The sequence below is a fragment of the Leptidea sinapis genome, chromosome 37, assembly GCF_905404315.1.
Source record: "Leptidea sinapis chromosome 37, ilLepSina1.1, whole genome shotgun sequence".
NCBI lineage: Eukaryota > Metazoa > Arthropoda > Insecta > Lepidoptera > Pieridae > Leptidea > Leptidea sinapis.
In genome coordinates, this window is record NC_066301.1 from 2,406,067 (window position 1) to 2,426,859 (window position 20,793).

Below are 20,793 nucleotides of genomic sequence, written 5' to 3' on the forward strand. Positions count from 1 at the left end.
AGAACTAATACGAATGCTTATAAAAAGGTAATTCAGGTAATTTTTGTTTTTATACTCAATCTTTAGTTTATCTATCAGGTTGGGAAGTACATCTGATAAGGGATTGATTCCTGCAGGCAACATTTCATATTTTTCAGCGTCTAGATGAAGGTAGGTATATGTTTCGGCCTTTTGCGAAAATGCTCAGCACTGGAAATGGACTTATAAGTATCTAAAAAGATAGGCAATGAATGTCACTAGTCACCAATCGTGAAGTGACCCCGCGATTGTCCTTTGATGGGGCCCAGAGAAACAATATGTACAATTTAGATCCCTGATATTATGGTTTAAGGTAACCTTTGAAAAATGAGTCCGGTGTTGTTCGTTCGATGGTTGACATTGAAACGATTTCCAACCCCTTTCTATAAAATTGCAGAGCTGCGTACAAACATAATACCAGACTTGATATTTCTGGATTATCCGTTCCTAGACGTCCACTACGTACTGCAAACTGTTATAGATTCCCACTGCAAAGATCATGATTCGTGGTGATTACAACGCCAACACACCAGTTCGCCTTTACTGTTTGTTCTGTCTCACCTCATACACTGACAGCTACCTGGTTTCCGTTGACGCCCCTTTAATCGGAACACTGACAGGTCCCGGGCATCGTGCCGATCATGAACTCAACACGGCCGAATCACGAAGTGTGTAAACAGGCCAACTAAACTAACTAACTAGCACGGCCATGATTTTTAGTTTTCCACCTGCAATGCCACACATTACAGGTCTGTCTGAGACTGGGATAAGATGCGGTCGCTTTTAACATAATATCCTTAGAGTTAGATTTGCTGTTCACCTGGATGATCCAGATGCCGCTCTTGATGTAGTATTGCAGGGTATGAAACATTTTTTATACCTGGAAGAACACCCACCTCACCTGTATATGGGCAGTGCAACCATTACTATACAATCTTTGTGCTGCAGAAGAGAGCTATTCGCGCTATTTATAACCTAGGTCCTAGAGAATCATTAAGAGAAAAATTTACTGACATGTGACATCTTAATATATTCTTGATCTTTTTTATGATTAAACGCGCATTAACGAATTCAAAACTGCGACAGTAATGTTAACACGACGAACAAACAAAAACTTCTTATGCCAACGACTCGGTTAAGTCGTGTTAGTAAGTCTTTTATTGGGCGTTGTATATGCTTTTATAGCACGATCCAAAATAAATTTAAATTGAAAATAGTGTAAAAAAAATATATTTTTTTTGTAAAAAAAGCGTGGGGTGTAGAAGAATTATTATTTTAATAATATCTTAAAAAGCACCCCACGCTTTTTTTACAATTAAATATATTTTTTTTACACTATTTTCAATTTAAATTTTTTATTTTTTATTTTCTAGTTGAATTTTATATAAAACGTGCTTTTTAGTTTTTTTTAACTATTATTTATTTTTAATTTTTTAGTCAAATTAGTGTAATGTCGATGACCTCGATAAATCTACAAAGATTGAACGAAATCTAGACGTTTAAAGTGGGTCAAAATCGCGCCCAAAGAAGTCGGCTACAAACATACATACAAACATACAGGTGAAGCTAATATAAAGCGTATAAAAATGTTACCAAATTCGAAAGAATTGTTAAAAATGCTTGTGTGGTAAAGGTTACTATAACGTAAATGATTTCCTTAATGACTGGGAATGGAGCAACGCCCTCAGACCAATAATTGTAAATATTAGGTATATCATATATTTATTTTACGATACAACGTATGTTGTAACTAAATTAAGCATAAAAAAAAGTCCACTGAGGTTATTCCGCGCGTACTTCTTAGGTCTGAGGAATACAATTTCGAATGGGCGGCTTTTGATGTTCAATAAGTGATATTAAATCCAATTTTGAATTCATCAAGTCCCACAAGGCTGTGTTTTTACACGCTTTATATTAGCTTCACTTGTATGTTTGTATATTTGTATGTTTGTAACCGACTTCTTTGGGCGTGATTTTGACCCACTTTAAACGGCTAGAATTCGTTCAAACTTTGTAGATTTATCGAGGACCGATGACATTACACTAATTTGATAAAATTATTCAATTTTTCAATTGCATAATATGATTTTTGTTTTATTTATTGTAAACTACAAAGGAAACGCGCGACATGTCAAGACAGTTCCACAAAATTAAAGTATCTAATTTGTTTAGAAGCGAATAGATGCCGGTGAATTTATATTTCCATCATAAATTATTAATGCCTGATTTAACTGAGCTTATAAAAGCTAGTTCGGGGATCTCGGGCTAGCTGAATTAAGTGATCATTCAGTATAACTTAAATATTTTTATTCGCAAATATTAAAATCCCTTCATTCAATCTAAAAAAAATAACTAAAAAATGAAAAATAAATAATAGTTTAAAAAAAAACTAATGAACACGCTTTATATAAAACTCAAGTAAAAAATAGAAAATAAATTTAAATTGAAAATAGTGTAAAAAAGATTATATATTTCATTATAAAAAAAGCGTGGGGTGCTTTTTAAGATATTATTAAAATAATTCTTCACCATCCCACGCTTTTTTTATAATGAAATATATAATATTTTTTACACTATTTTGTTTTTAAATTTAATTTTTTATTTTTTAGTTGAATTTTATATAAAGCGTGTTCTTTAGTTTTTTTTTAAACTATTATTTTTTCAAATACGTCCTTTATCGTGCAACGATTAACTACACACAACGTACAACGTTTGGCAATGATAAACTGCAAACCATCATAATGCAAGTGGCAATTGGGGCATTAATTATTCCAGTATAGAGATACTCGATATTTACATTGGTATAAAATTTAAAAACTACAAAATTCACTAAATAACTGCGATCGATTGCTCAATGCCGCGCGCTTGTCTTTATGAAACGTTCGTGAATTTTTGTGTAGAATCCTCTTCAATGTTATAAAAGAAACGAAGTGGGCTCATTAACTAATCAATGTATAGTTCCTATTTGCACAAGAGCGACTTGCAGATAACAGTGGCCGTAACCACTTGATAATTAACCAGAAATAATTATTCCTCTACAATTATACAAGGTTATGTCAGACCTCTACGTCGAGCATGACTTGTACAATTGATACTCAATATTATAATCAATTACGTAAACACAGTTTACTTTGATCAGAATGAATATTTATATTAGAATAGCTATTGCTTCAATCGGCGTTATTTCGATGAAGCAATTAAAATTCATTGTTTTTACCTCATATTAGTTTTGGATGCGATTAAAGAGTATTATTATATTTTGGTTAGATTACAAATAATTTCTTGTTTTTGAAAGTCAAAGTCAAATATACATGTTGGTTCTAAAATACACTTTTAAATTAAATATTATTTAAATTTGAAATTATGTGGAACGGTATCTGGTTACAGATTCGTAAAGATGTTATACTTGAGAGGGATCCACATGAAATCTCATAATAAATGCTACTCAGAAAATATTGAAAAAAACAACTTTTTTATATATGAATCCCTGGTTAATTTCAATTATTTTAAAATATGTGATTATTTACGCGTACATCGTTCAATTTTCAAGTATCCCTCCCTATTTTTTGACAGCTAAATAGAATTATCGCGTCTTGGGTCTGCGTCGGGAACATTTAGGTGTTATGGTTTTTTATGATTTCAAATGTGGCCTTAAATCAGGCGAGTCATTCAGCCAGCAGTAAAATAATTTAATTCAAGAAAAAAAACGAATTATATACTAGTATGAAGAAATTCAGCATATATTGTAGATTGGATCGGGAAGCGTTCACAAGATTTTACACGGGTACCTTCGCGTGAGATGGGTAGTTTCGCGCTGGATGCCACACAACCTCACCGAAGCTCATAAGCTGGCCCATGTGGAATGATGCCGTGATTTGATCAATAAATTTGAAGTAGGCTTGTCGCGGCGCGTTTACATTAATGTGACAGGTGACGAATCCTATACTTATTAATACGTAACGTACTTATTATCTCGTAATAAAGCGTCAGTCGACAGTTTGGCTGTTTCAAAACGAACAAACGCCTATCAAAGTGAAGGAATCGAGAAGCGAAGATAAATTTTGATCGCTAGTTTCTTCGTAGTCAGAACTCAGACCAAATTGCAATGGGACCACACGGGAAGCACCAGCTTTCAAATAAAAAAGAATCAACAAAATCGGTTCACACAGAAGAAAGTTTTGAGGTAACAATAAAGTCGAATTGAGAACCTCCTCCTTTTTTGAAGTCGGTTAAACATAAACAAAAACCAAGGTCCAAAGGTAATTTACGCAATCATCATGTATCTAATATATCACCTGACCAGATGTTACAAAAAATAGAATGAAATAGAAAAAACTTTACTAGCAACAAAATACACACAACACCTTCAATTCACAATATTAAAAAATAATAGTTAAAAAAAAAACTAAAGAACACGCTTTATATAAAATTCAACTAAAAAATAGAAAATAAATTTAAATTGAAAATAGTGTAAAAAAATATTATATATTTCATTATAAAAAAAGCGTGGGATGTAGAAGAATTATTATTTTACTAATATCTTAAAAACGCGCTTTTTTAATAATAAAATATATATAATTTATTTACATTATTTTCATTTTAAATTTATTTTCTATTTTTTAGTTGAATTTTATATAAAGCGGGTTCTTTAGTTTTTTTTTAACTATTATTTATTTTTCATTTTTTAGTTAATTTTTTTAGATTGAATGAAGGGATTTTAATATTGGCGAATAAAAATATTTTAGTTATATTGAATGATCACTTAATTCAGCTAGCCCGAGATCCCTGAACTAGCTCTTATAATAATTACCTCAGTTAAATCACGCATTAATAATTTATGATGGAAATATAATTTCACCGCCATCTATTCGCTTCTAAACGAATTAGATACTTTAATTTTGTGGAACTGTCTTGACATGTCGCGCGTTTCCTTTGTAGTTTACAATAAATTACTAGATGGCGCTTATTAGGGATTTATTTATTTAAAAATTATATAAATTAACAAAAATCATATTTTGCAAATGATAAATTGAATAATTTTATCAAATTAGTGTAATGTCATCGGTCCTCGATAAATCTACAAAGTTTGAACGAAATCTAGTCGTTTAAAGTGGGTCAAAATCTCGCCCAAAGAAGTCGGTTACAAACATACAAGTGAAGCTGTTATGCATAGCTAACCCTAGCGAACCGCCGCATAAGCATAGTCCTATAAACGTTGCACACGGCATTCGAGGCACGAGGCGCAAGCGCAGCAGAAACGTGACTTAGGTGACATAATTTAGAAAAAGGTTTTAAAAGATTAAGGGAATAGGAAGTTTATTCCAGACTTTGCTCGTATAACTAAACCCATGACGCAATGTCTAAAAAAAAATTAAAAATCACCTACAACGATCTTAAATACATTGACTGTTTTGAGAAATGTAAGATACTATTGACCAACGGCCCTATACTACAATATCCGGACTTCACTAAAGACTTTGTACTAACAACTGACGCTTCTAACTTTGCGATAGGTGCTGTTCTTTCTCAAGGACCAATAAGTAACGACAAACCAATAGCTTACGCATCCAGGACTTTAAACTCGAGTGAGACTAACTACAATTGAAAAGGAACTGCTAGCCATCGTTTGGGCAACAAAATACTATCGTCCATATTTATTCGGTGGAAAGTTCAAAATAGTCACGGACCATAGACCTCTACAACGGGTTATGAGCCTTAAGGAGCCTGGCTCTAGACTCACCCGTTGGAGACTTAAGTTGAGTGAATATAATTTCACCGCAGTTTATAAGCAAGGCAAACATAACACCAATGCAGACGCTTTGTCTCGTGTTGAATTAAATAATGAAGACACTAGTTCTTTAGTAGTTAATGTATCTGAAAACCCTGAATCAGTTGCGGGTTCTGAAACTCTATCGGCTCCCTCCAGATTACCGATTAATTCAGACACAGTGACTGTTCACACCAGTAACGAAATTCCAATCCTTGAAGTCCCAATTTCAGATGAACCACTAAATAAATTCAGTAGACAGATTTGTTTGAAAAGACCAGTAGTGACTAAACCCTTTGAAACTCACTCCCGGACTACTATACAACTTTCCGAATCTAACTTGACTAATGACGTTGTTAACGCAGTTAAAGAATATATTAATCCAAAAGTAAGAACAGGTATAATAATCCATCCCCCTCTCGCTATGTATAAGATTATTCCCATTATACAAGATAACTTTAAAAAGCTCTTTGCTGAAATTTCATTTTGACAAAAATCGAATAAGAAAACGTTAAAGAATATTTGCGACAACAGGACATCATAAAAAAATATCCAGAGGGTAAAACAAACCATCGTGGTATCACTAAATGTTACTTGGCCTTATCATCTAAATACCTAGGATGAAAGAATGTATAAGTAAATATATAAATGAATGTAGCATTTGTGGACAGGCTAAATATGACCAAAATCCAATTAAACAGAGATTTTTAAGTTTTCCCCCTCCTTCAAAACCGTTTCAGATAATTCATCTTGATCTTTTTACAGCTGCTCAAAACGAAAAATTTTTAACAATTGTAGATGCGTTTTCTAAATACGTGCAAGCCTACCACTTAAGAGATAGTACTGCTCTAAGTGTCGTACAAGCATTATTAATATTTTGCACACATCACGGTGTCCCATTGACAGTAGTGACAGATGGTGGACCTGAGTTTACCAGTCTGTTTTTTTTATGGAATAGGAGGACAAACGAGCGTACGGGTCACCTGGTGTTAAGTGATCACCGCCGCCCACACTTTTTTTAAGGAAGGTGTACGCGCTTTTCTTGAAGGTACCCATGTCGTATCGTCCCGGAAACACCGCACAAGGAAGCTCATTCCACAGCTTCGTAGTACAGTTATTTGCAGAATTCATCCGGATCCATAAGATGCAACATCATAAAATACTAGCACATTCACCAAACGACAATGGTATAGTAGAACGATTTCATTCCACTATCCTTGAACATCTCAGGATACTGAAACTTGAGAAACGGAATGAACCAGCTGTTAATCTCATGCCTTATGCTATCTTAGCATACAATAGCTCCATCCATAGTTTCACGAGGTGTAGGCCTTTGGACTTGATAACAGGACATTTTGACCCGCGTGACCCAATTGACATTGACTTAACTGAACATCTACTTCAGCAGTATTCACAAGACCATAGGAAACGAATCAATTCACAAAGTCTACACAAGCTCCATACTTTTAAAAATGATATAGCAACTCAATCATTGATACATCAAGAAAGCTTCACCGATCCAGTAATCTATCACACGACAATACCCATGTACCTTATACTATTGGGTACATGTGCACTTATTGGAACTTTATTATTTATCTCCAATTACATCGAAGAAACGAAACCAACGGAATCACGAAGACCTGCAGCGGCACCCCTGATGCAACATATGCTGTTCCGGTACCCAGGAAAATCAACCCTAACCAAATAAAAGTTGACCATGGATGCCTACCAGCGACCATCTCGGAGAAGTCCTGCAATAGTCGCTGTTTTACGCGGGGAGGTGTTACGCATAGCTAACCCTAGCGAACCGCCGCATAAGCATAGTCCCATAAACGTTGCACACGGCACTCGAGACACAAGGCGCAAGCGCAGCAGAAACGTGACTTAGGTGATATCATGACGGCGTTTACCCGATCTTGGGAAATATAATTGTGTTCATTACTTGATCTAGCATCGATCAGTAGACATTAGGATAATTAATTGTAATTAGTTATAACTTTCCTTTAATAAATAAGTTGAAGTAAATTTGCATTTTTTTGCATCTCCTGGTTGCAACCAACGTAATTGGCGCAGTCGGTAGGATATTCTAAAATAATAGAGTCAGTGAATCGATCACCCATAAGGGCTATTAGAACCTACTTGAGTTGCGGCGAGGCAGAGTATCCGAAAATCGATACAGCAGAGAAATGCAGATGATTTGGTAAGTCTCTTACTAGAGTTGCTCACCCTTTTTAATTGTAATTTTCCTGTGATTTTTTTTCTTTCCTTTTGTTTTCCAGTGTAATTTCCTCTGTGTACCTATTTAATTTAAAAAAAAATCCATCCACGGAAATCGAGAACCACTAGGTCAATTAGTATTAGAAGAATCTCGCAAATTGATGCAATTAGGACTTTAGAGGATATATTAGAAAGTAGCTATAGCATAGAATTTTCTAGTTTATTTAATTTGCATTATAATATTAATTCAAAAATGAGTGTAGATTTAGTAGACCAAGTTTTCAAGGCCTTACGCTTGTTACCCGAGTTCGATGGAAATCCGAACGAACTTACGCGGTTCGTACATTTGTGTGATCAACTGGTAGCCCAATTTATTAGAGCGGAACCAGGATATGAACTCAGTAACCTTTCGTTATTAAATGGTATCCTTAATAAAAATACCGGACATGCCGCCCGCACAATAAATTCAAATGGCATCCCCGAAAATTGGCAGGGTATTAGAAATGCCTTAACTATTAATTTTGCTGACTAGCGAGATGAGACCGCTTTGTATAATGATTTAGCACTTTTAACCCAGAAAAATTCATCACCTCAAGAATTTTATGGAAAATGTCAGAGTCTGTTTAGTACAATAATGACCTATGTTACACTTCATGAAACGATTACCACTACCGTAGAAGCAAAGCGTACATTTAGCGTATAAAAAGTTAACCCTACAAGCGTTTGTACGAGGTCTGAAAGACCCATTAGGTTCACGTATTCGGTGCATGCGACCGGATACAATAGAGAAGGCATTAGAGTTCGTTCAAGAAGAAATCAACACCTTATATTTACAGCAGCGCAATGACCAATTACCAGGTGAATGCAGAGTGCAGTCTACGTCTTCATATGACGCAACAAAATTATATAATATTAAGCCTTTTAATTTGCCACCCTCGCGGCCTTTTACTTTTAATTCATTTAATGTCGCACCAGGAACTCCAAAGCATAATTTTCAGCCACCGGGGCCATTGCAAGTCTGGCAACCCCAAGCACCGCCTAACGCCCTACGCGTACACAACAAATTTTCAGCGCACCTCCACCTAATTACAGACCGCAGAGCAACGTGTTTAGAGTTCCTCAGCAAAGGTTAGGACACACACCTAATAATAACGGTCCTACACCTATGAGTGGCGTAAGCCACTACGTTACTAAGCCGTTGCCTAGACCCTTGATAGGACGTGACTGGAGACAACATGGGAATCCACCCCCATCTAATACTTTCAAGACACGTGAAATAAACTTAAACGACGTTGACTATTACAATTATTACGAATACCCTGAATATGACTATGACTATTACGAACAGACGTACTCAGAACCTTTACATTATGAGCCAATGTACTATATGCAAGCGTATAGTGCTCAAACTCCCGTTTACGTTAATCTACAAACTCAGAGACAACTTCCATTTATTCAAATAGCAGATCCACACTTAAAATTATTAATTGATACAGGCGCGAATCAGTCCCTTATTAGCCCTGAAGCTGTCAATTTTTTTTTCAAATGTTCCGTGTAATTATGAACCCTTTGAGGTAACTAATATTCATGCGACCACTAGGAATAATTATTCAATTACCATACCGTGTTTTTCTGAGTTTAACGAAGATAGTGAAATTACTCTTTTTATATATAAATTTCATAACTATTTTGATGGTTTAATTAGCTTAGATTTATTAGAAAAATTAGAGTCTAGCATAGATTTAAAAAAATAAAGTCTTAGTTACACGTAAGTCGACCAACCAGTTATGCATGTATGATTCACGAAATTGTAATCTTAATGGAGATATAATACCGGCTAACACATCCAAATTGATCCGCATACCTATTAATTTTTCATGATGGTGACGTTTTAGTGACAGAACAAATAATATCCAACTTTACTATTCGCGATTGCATTACCACAGTCAAGAATAATATAAAGCGTGTAATAAGAACTGTGCGGCACGTGATTCTCAGCTAAAAGGATCTGACTCAGTACATTGTTGTTAGATCAGAAGACACCAACACAACACTGGTTTTCAGCCACTCGTGAAATTTGGAATTGTCTGTTAGTATACTTCGTCCACGTGTCATAGTTGCTATGGGCAGCATTTTTTATTCGTCAGGATACTTTGCAAATAATACACTTATACAAACTGGTATTTACGCCCGCTCTGCGCTCTTCTATGATGCAGCGGATATCCCTTGTCATTGTGGACAGTCTCTTTAACAGTCTTTCCCTGCGAACTTAAATCTCCTATTTCATCCCCATGTAGGTCTAAGTTTCAAAAATGCTCGAACAAATGTTTATAAATAACTTCTAATTAAGTGCCTACAATGTTTTATGGCTTTATCTCCGAAAATGACGAATTCCCATGCAAACTTTTATTCCTTATTTCAACCCGTTGATGCCTTTTTTTAACAAGAAATGGTAGCTTATGTCCTTTCCCAAGGTCTAGTTTATTTTTGTACCAAATATAATCAAAATTGAATTCGTAGTTGGGCGTTAAAGCGTGACTTTTTTGGTCTTCCATATACATACGAATTTTGATCTCTTATTTCGTCCCTACACCATTCGAAATTTTAAAAACGCTTAATTTAATATTAATTTACTTCTTCATAACTTCCATACAAACTTTCATCCCGTATTTCAACTCCTCCAATAGTTTTTTCGCAACAAAAAATAGCCTATGTCCTTTTCAAAGCTCTATTCTACCTTTGTACTAAATTTCATTTGAATCGGTTGAGTGAGTTGAGATACATTCACATTTATAATCTTATTAGGGATATAAAAATGCTGTGAGCAAGTATTTCAAAAGTTTATATGCTTAATTATTTATATGAGATAGTAAAAATCATAATACATAAACAATATTACTTGTATTCATATTTTTTGCGTCGCTTATACTTGTCTTGCATACTTCATGCATTTATTAAAAAAACAAAGAACAAGCAGTGCTCTATGCTAGTAATTACCCAACGTTCAATTTACTGTTTGCAGTTTTACTTTTATTATTGTAACTGTTGTTTAATACAAACAAAATCATGACGGTATTACGTCGTGTTGTCAACAAGTATTTTCCATCTGCAGAAGTGAAACTGTTCGAGCCATAATTTATACAATTAACATATTAATGTTAACTTCATTATAGAGTCACCTAACTTCTTGAAGAAATAAATAATATTAAAATAAGATTTGTTATGATTTCCTCAGTATATCTACGAAAATCTAATAAACCTTCAAACAATACAAAAAAATTATAATTGCTTGTGACTAATTCTAGACCCGTATGTCAAAAGGTTTTTCAATACTTAATCCGTGATCAAGCGTGTTTTGTCTCGTATATGCTCAGTTTTGAAGACAGTGATGAAAAAGACTTCCCTGTGGATTTTTTTTTAATGGAAAATGAGGACAAACTAGCAACGGTTCACCTGGTGTTAAGTGATCACCGTCAAGTCGCCCACACTCTCTTGTAACTACAGAGGAAACACAGGAGCGTTGCCGGCCTCTAAGGAAGTGTGTGCATTGTACGTTTGGATCACGGATTGAAACGCTTTCTGGAATAGGGACCCTAGAATTTTGAATTATTTGATTACAATATAAAACCAAAATAAATAAATAAATAATGTCATATTCAATGTCTCTGGAAGTAACTAGTATTAAAATACATGCCCGGTCTAGTTTTATGCTAGTGACAACTAAAGTAATATAAATTATTTTAATTAATTATTAGAAGCACTTATCATGGAAAACTTTAATTTGTGTCTAATATTTTTAAAAGGTTTTTAAATTGTCTGCTATATCTTGATTCATATCTCGTAAGTATGTCAACTCAACTGTAGATTATCTAAACGAACAGACTACTTGAGACGAGATAAAGATTGTATTAAAACAATACCTGTAACGTAAACAATACAGCTAGGAGAGATTCTTGCGCCATTTTCTTCTCTCATAGCGCTAATTGTTTTCGAAATGGTAATTACTAATCGATGTCAAAAATAGTGAATCGTTGTATAATTTATATTAAATAAATGAAATTTAAAACATTTGAAAAATACATAACAAAATACTATTATTTCTGTCTTTCTGATAATCAAAATACTATGAGAAGCAGCTGTCTAGGGGGAAGGGGAAGATACCAAAACAGAGCTGTCCGTGCTATATATATCAGCTTGGTTATAGACAATCTCTCAAAGAAAAATTTAAAGAAACAAATATTATGACTTGTCAGTACATTTATGAAAATTTATTATACGTTCACAAAAATCGTCACGTTTTTGCTCATAATAGTGATTTTCATTATTATAAAACTTGAAATAAGGGATTGCTTGTAACAAATTCTAGTAGGCTTCATAAGATCCGATACATACATAAGGTAAGGTAAATGTTTTATAAAAAAAATGGCTCTGTCGTAAATACTATTACCTACTCCACAGCTAAATATCTAAGTGATTCAACAGCCTGGGACTAGATTATGATTATTTTGCCATTTGTTTCCGAAGCGGTAGTAGTATCTAGTATATTAGAATTCTAAAGGAATACATTTTGAGAAAATAAATGCCTTTTATGCCTTTTAACATACAGAGACAACAAACCTCTGTATGAATATGACATTGGGCATGAGTCCTGGTCACATCCCCTCCCTTCGATAGTAAGCCCATCGCCTCCAGGTATATTATAAGCTTCATAGAAACAGTAGGGTAGGGGGTGATGCTGTAACATGGATAGGCAATGCATCCAAAAGATCCAAAATGCAGTATCCTTGGACATAATTTAACTTAGCAGCCAAAGGTTACATTGTTTTCAAAGAATTTTCTTTCACCGCTACCAAACATACTTGCGTGGCATTTCCAGGACGATACGACATGCGACATTCGTAAAAAAAGTCCTTACCACGACTGCCACTCCTGTGATCCCTCCACTAATATTATCTTGCAATAGCAAGGCGGTGATCCGGTGCACATACCATCAGATACAAAAATTTGTCTTTAGTTATGTCAACAATTAATTAAAAATGATTTATTAACAAATAGAATGAATAAAAAAACGAATAAAATTTAAGGAGCGTTGAAACAAATATTTCGTTTACAAATATCTATCTACTGCTTAAAAATAATAAGTAGTTATGTAATACTAGATCTAAGAAATATAGCGTATAATATACCTGAGATGATTACTTTGTAGTTATTATTAGAATCACATAAAACATTTGATTATAAGTCGAAGAGTGACGGGCGCAGGGCGGTTACATTATGGTTCAATCGCATAAGATCTGTTTGAATCGAGTTATATTCGGACCGTCCTGGTATAACAATTCCATAAGAAAAATTATGCTAATAGGAATTTAAAAAAAAACTATATGAAGCGATGGGGGATAGTAGAAATTTGTTGACACTAATTATACATTCTGTAGAATTCAGATTTTACTTATGTCAATCTTAATATCCAAATTCAAATAATAAAGAACAAGCTAAAGATACCAATAAGTCATCCCAAACATTTGACGACCCGTATAGCCGAATGGTTAGTGACCCTGACTACTAAGCTAGAGGTCCCGGGTTCGAATCCCGGTAGGTGCAATCATTTATATGATGTATATGGATGTTTGTTACCGAGCCATGCATGTTTATATGTATTTATCTATATTTATGTAATTATATTGTATTAAATATATCGTTGTTTTGTACCAATAGTACAGGCTTTGCTTAGTTTGGGGCAAGATAATTTGTGTTAAAAGTGTGACAATATTAAAAAATATATATATTAAAATATGGATCGAATAAAGAGATAACCAATGCGATCCAAACGTTCGGTTGTTGATAAACAAATTAAGCAAGGACAGATTTCAGAAATAGAAATTAGCCGAAAATAAACTCAATCAGCGGTTTATTATTGGAAGGAAATCTACTCTCAAGTGGGTAAGCTCTTGTTAGTGTGTTAAAAACCATGATTATTAACAAAAGGACGTGTTTAAAGAAACAGTAATTCAATAAGAAATCGAGATTACAAAAATATGTTACATAGATAAATAGACAATGTGTTCTTAAAATGTTTTACATTTTATTATAAAATGGTACTCACCGATTAACTTCAAATAATCATCAAAATTTTCGGAAGTTTTCAACTTGTAATGTTTTCCTAGATATGCGTCCATTATATTATTCCGAGTACAAGCCAACAATAATTCCACAACACGTCCTTAGTTCAAGGCAATCTCGTATAAAATAACTTATATTATTATATGGAACGAATTTCTTGCAATATTGCGATTGTAATAATCTTTTTATGTGTAATATTAGCGATTCATTTATCTCATATACTGAGAGAACAATCTAATGAAAAATTGAGGATAATGTTATAAATTATTTGGCAAACGGAAGCAATTCAAATAATGTTTTTTTATAAAGCCATTCGTCAAAATATACAGGCACTTAATTAAGAACAAAATTTAAACTAATAACTAAGTAAAATATTTTAAACATAATATAAAATTTGTATTTACTAATTACAATAAAAAATAGTGTAAATTATTAAGGATAAAATTATTCAATTAAATAATGGTTGCGTAATATTTTACTCTCAAAGTAATTGTCTTAAAAACACCTTTCATTTTCAACAACACAATTGTATCACAGAGTGGGGATAGATACATATTACATACGTATAATGTTGTTACATGATATTGCATTAATTATTATTTTTTAAATTAATTTGATTCCGTAAGAAGGTAAAGAAATCTTCTCGTGTTTTTTTTTTAATTAAAATAAGGGACGAGACGAGCAAGACGTTCAGCTGATGGTATGAGTGCCGCTCAGGATTATTGAAAAACCCCAAAAATTCTGAGTGACACTATAATTGCGCTCGTCACCTTGAGACATAAGATGTTAAGTCTTATTTGCCCAGTCATTTCACTAGCTACGGCGCCCTTCGGACCGAAAGACAATAATGCTTACTCATTATTGGTTCACTCCAGAAACTGGTGCCGTTGTGGTAACCCATAATCCAGCCGGCATCCTGTGCAAAGGAGCCTCTCACTGGTAAAATGATGATTCAGTTACTTTATGATTAGAAGTGACGAGAGACGAACAAGATGTAAGTGATAATATTCTTGGACACTTAAAATACTCAAATTTGAATTCACAGACGAATGATTAACTGCCATTCACAAATCGACATGGGTACCACTTTTCTAAAAGGTGTACGTATTATTGTTGAAGGTGAGTCTTTTGGTGTTATAGAAAAACTCAAACTGAATTTATTTATGGAAAGGAAGGACGAACGAGCGTACGGCTCACTCGTTGTTAAGGGGTCACCGCCGCCCACATTCTCTTGCAACTCCAGAGGAATTACAGGAGCTTTGCCGGCCTTTAAGGAAGTTATACGCGCTTTTTTTGAAGGTACCCATGTCGTATCGTCTCGGAAACACCGCACAAGGAAGCTCATTCCACAGCTTTGTAGTACGTGGAAGAAAGTTCCTTAAAAACCGCACTGTGGAGGACCGCCACACATCCAGGTCGTGGGGATGATATCCTAATTTGTGAGCAGCACTTCAATTGCGTTCGTCACCTTGAGACATAAGATCTTAAGTCTTATTTGCCCAGTAATTACACTAGCTACGGCGCCCCTCGGACCGAAACACAATAATGCTGACACATTACTGGTTCACTCCAGAAAAAGTTGCCGTTGTGGTAACCCATAATCTAGCCGGCATCCAATGCAAAGTAGCCTTCACTGGTGGAATGGATACATAAGCTTCGATTAAAAAAAACACTAAAAAAGACTAGAAAATGCCTGACGCTTGGAAATCTCATTAAAATAAATTAATTATTAACCTCAACTTCGCTTGAGGTCGTACCTCCAGCACACATTAACCTCGATCCAATTCCACAAGACTTTTAAACGAATGTTTACAAATCAAGCATTTACATTATTCAACTTGCTTATAATATAGTTAGACTACTAATCTTCACACGACTCCAACAATTACCATTATCGTAACTAGAATTAGATTAATTAATAAGTATAAAAATACGCAATTATTTTTAAACTTTTTAGTGCATATTATATCTATTGTTTTGATATAGTGTTTTATAAGTCGGTTATTATTTTGTTCAATTTTATTTAATTTTTTAATTTTTAGTGAATTTGTCTAAATATGTGTAGATATGCTAAATTTTTCAATGCAGCAATGAACATAAGCGCTTTGCAATTTGATAACAGACAGTAAGAAATTCTGTCACAGATCGCACCTTACTGTAAGTCGTTAAGGAATCCCATTGATCATCATATTCGAATACGACAATTACTTGACCATAACTATGTTATGGTAGATGACTTAAATAACTGGATACCATAAAAAGATTCGCTCGATTATCGTTAATTTGCTCCTAAGATTTGAAGAGTTCCGTTACTTTGTCTCATGGATTCCATAATCAGAACCTAACCAAACTCTCACCAAACTATCTTTGAAGTATATCCTTCCCAATAAAAAAAGAATCATCAAAATCGGTCGGTGCGATATTAAGTTATTCGTAAATTTATCATCCACTTTGCTTATACGTATGTATAGCAAATTTAAGACTTAGGGTTTTCACATGGATGCCATAGTCAGATCTGGACTAAATTACACGGGAAGCACCAACTTTCAAATAAAAAAAGAATTATCAAAATCGGTTCATCCAGTCGAAAGTTTTCAGGTATCAAACCGGTAACAAAGGTAAAAAAAAATATCGACGAATTGAGAACCTCTTCCTTTTTTGAAGTCGGCTAAAACAGTAAATGTAATTAATACACAACTAAGGTTATTTAGTACATACAGTTAGTTACATGATCCACACACACCGTAAATAAATAAAGGTATTTTGCAAGCATTTTACTAGCGATTATAAAAAATATATAATTACTTTAATTTTAAGAATTTGAAACAGAGTTTCTGGTAACCTGCAGGATCATCCTGCCACCACAAGCGGCATCAGTTTACGAGCACGGCGCATGGGCCAGCCATCGCCTCCCTCGACCATATTTTAGGGAAGAGGATGACCCTTCCCACGTCACCACCACAAGTATTTTTTGAGGAACCCCTGGATCATAAATCGGGAAATCTTGTAAGGACAAATATCGCAGGGAAAATTAAGTGATATGAACTGTTTGTTCGACTTAAAACTTGCCTTCGACCTTAGCGCCTGTAATAATTTTGATGGCAAAGAGTACTAGTAAAGTAATTTTTATTTTGTTGAGCCGCGGCTGGTAGTGAATAAATAGATTTGAAAGGCGATTTCAAAGATTCAAAAATAATTAATTTTAATTAGGTCAAGATAAGCACTTTTGAACATCAGACATTAGTAAATCATTGACAATAATGCATGAGTTGTATAGGGACTCATCAAATAAAATGAAATATTAGCAACTAATTAGATGGATGCGAAACTGAAGTGACAGTGGGCAGGGCACATAGCTCGACGGACAGATGGTCTTTGGGGCAGTAGGTAAAGTACTCGAATGGCGACAATGTACCGGAAGACGTAGTGTTGGTAGGCCCCCCCACAAGATCAACCGACATTATGGTCAAAATCGCCGGAATAGGTTGATGAGAGCAGCGCAGAACCGATCGTCATGGCAATCTTTGGGGGAGGCCTTTGTCCAGCAGTGGACGTCATACGGGTGAAATGATGATGTTAATGATGAAGTAGTTTTGTCCAAATTGTCCTATGGAGCATTCTTGCCTTGCATGAATTTTACTAAGTTTTAAGCTTGAGAAATAGCTTTCCCAAGACCAAACAATGCATGAAAGGTGTTCATAAATCTATTACAGGATATGTTCCTGCAGATTGCAGCACAGTTATCTCAGGTATCCTCAAAATTAGAACAGTAAAACTTGGCAAACATATATCATAAACAGACTAAGTGCATAGTAAAATTTTCTTTATTCCGAAGTCCATCAAGATGAAGGTGGAGAAAGCAGTAGATAAAAGTTTTAGATAGATTTTAACAAGATTTTAAGTATATATAAAATTGTCTAATCATCATAAAATAAAGAATATTTAATAATAAATCACAGTTCTATTAACTATTCTATCAACAATTTAAAATTAGCATTCATATCACCTAATATAGAACGCTATACAAGTAAAAAAATAAAATTTAAGGCTTACTAAAAAATATTTAATTTACCTGCTATCTATTAAGTCTGGCATTAGAGCCTTCTGCAGGATTATCTGTTCGATATATATACTCATAGAACCCATTTTTCGCATATAATTGTTGTCAAGCCAAGATGATTTTAAGGAGCCATTGAATGCAAGTAATGTAGTCTTTGCAATGTTTTCATTTTTAAACCAGCCATCCGATTTATATTGTGGTGGTAGTAAAGCTAATGCAAAACATAGAGTGATATGCTTTCACCTTTCTCTACATTTTCTTCTTATATAAATGGAGTTCCGTGGCTTTCTTCAACAATGCCTTCGTAAAATGAAAGTAACAACCCTTGGATACTGTTTTAGGAACTACAACATGCAAACCATTTATGCTTGCTCTTTCAAAGTCCGATCTGAAAGTAATCGGATCTCAATTAGGATCTTGAGATTGAATAAGTTGAAACATCGTTGTAAATTACTAATTTACTATTATTTTTCTACCATGCTATGTTCCGCGAGTCAAATAGAAGTAACTTTCTTTAGTAACTGTGTTTCCCGGCTTCTGTGTCACAAGCACCTTGCTTAGTGCAGAGCCAACACTCAGTACATATAACGTACAAGGTACTCAAATATCCACAATTATTTTAAAGTGTGTTAACTTTAATCACTTTGTATGTATCTTAAATCTAGTAATAAAAATTTAATATTATTATTATTATTAAATGTTGATTGCTTTTTATCCATAAGTAAGACATAAATTAACGGCACCACTTTTATTTTTTATTTTTTTGAGAGGAGGAAATACGGTTACGTATTTACGCCCCGGAACGGGGCGTAATATGTCGGACTCGAGTGTCCGCGTAAGCGGACACCCCATACCGACTAAAACCTCCTCTGTGCTGTTAGCAGCCCTGGCTTTCACAGCGAAGTAGGACGTGGGCCGTGGAGGCCGCAAAGACTACGCAACAACAGTCGCGGGGCGTCTGCTAAGGAGACTCGAACCTCAGACCGGCTGTGTGCTTGTGGGAAGGAGAGAGAATGAAAATGAAGGTGAAATGAAGATGAAAGATGAAAAGGTGATAAGAACACACTCGCCGGCGAGTGTGGTGATGTTTTGTGTAATGTATGTAAGTGTGTATGTATGTGTTTATGATTGTATGTATGTGTGTTTGTATGTATGTACGTAGTGTAAATGTTTGTGTGCATGTATGTTTGTGTTTGTGTCTGTTTGTGGAGTGTGTTTGTGATTGTGTAAGTGGTGTATGTCAGTCCGTCAGTCAGTCCGTGTGTGAGTGAGTGTAATGAAGCGATTACAGGACGAGGACTTACGTCTCGTCGGGTATCAAAACAATGTGTGGTGTATCTAGGGTGCGGGCCGCTGGCCATCGTCAGAGTGACGAGTGCCAGTGGTTTGCGGTGGTTGACCGCGCCTACGCCTGCGAAGGCGGTGTGTGCGTGTCTGTGTCGGTGTTTGTGTGGGTGTCGCGTTCGCGATGGTGATGTCGTCATCCGGGTCTACCGTTACGTGTCTGGGACGTCTTATTGGGTTGAGACTATGGTGAAGGGGGGTGTACCCGAACGGCACCACATGAATTTTCTCACTTTGTTCTGCCGATGTCTCCATAAATGACATATAAGTGTTTGAATGGTTTTATGACATATTCAGAGGTACCGTCCCCAAGATAATGTTTTACGTTTTGGACAAGGTTTCCGATTTCTTTATCAGCAAATCCCGAAATTCTCTTTTTAAAAACTTTAAATTTTTAATAAAACCCAGGTATTTGCACTTCTGATCCTTTTTAGAGAGATACTTGGTTCGAGCACTGTACAGACATTAGAAAATGATACTTGTACCAAATCTGTACCTTTGTTTCCACCATAATTAAACTTTTGTTATACAACAGAAACACGTCTACATTCTCTTGCAACAGCAGAGGAATCACAAGAGCGTTGCCGGCCTTTTTTTGCATTAAGCATCTTTTATGACAAGCTTCTGCTAGACGAAAAACTGCAGCAGGACCGCACTCTTGCGAGACGGCTGTGCTGAGCTGCTTATGCTGTCAGAAATATTAGACAGCATAAGCAGCTGAGCAGAGCCATCTCGCAAGAGTGCGGTCCTACTGCAGTTTTTCGTCTAGCGTGGTTCCCATGAAAACAGTTTGTTTAACAAACTAAATATTTTCCTCATTTAATACCTTTAAATCGTATATATTTAGTTTTCTTTCCGTTAAGTTCTAAAATATTTACTGTAAACCAATTATGGACTTGAAGTAAAGCGTTATTCACGTCGTCCAAGTCGATTGTTTTTCGGTCTACTATAAAAACCAATTAATTATGTATTATCTTCAAATAGCATCATCTTCGGTTGAGTTTGGACTGACTAACTATGGTATGGTATGCTATAATCGGGCTAATTTTCGCAACTCGACGACTGCGCACCTCTTTTGCGTGTGTTCCCGGGATATATTTGTTATTCCTGCCACCCCAATTCCTCCCGAGACAGAGCAACGTCTTCTCCTTCCTAAACACTTCTGGGAGTGTGTTTGGGGTACCAAGATGTTGAGCCCGGTAAGGTGCTACACCTGAACAATGCAGAAGTACACATGCAGCAGTTGACTGTCTAACTATTATAT

General features: G+C 35.0%; 1 protein-coding gene across 2 annotated transcripts in view; it reads left to right on the top strand.

The window, feature by feature from the left end:
- The first annotated feature begins 7,713 nt into the window (after positions 1 to 7,713).
- The window catches only part of LOC126975670 (uncharacterized), a 41,381-nt gene continuing 28,301 nt past the window's right edge, over positions 7,714 to 20,793 (top strand). The window contains exon 1 of one of the 2 annotated variants that reach the window (XM_050823662.1): positions 7,714 to 7,988. The gene's annotated coding sequence lies outside the window, so the exon portion shown is untranslated. The remainder of the gene's footprint in view (positions 7,989 to 20,793) is intronic. The other variant, XM_050823665.1, reaches the window with a different exon arrangement.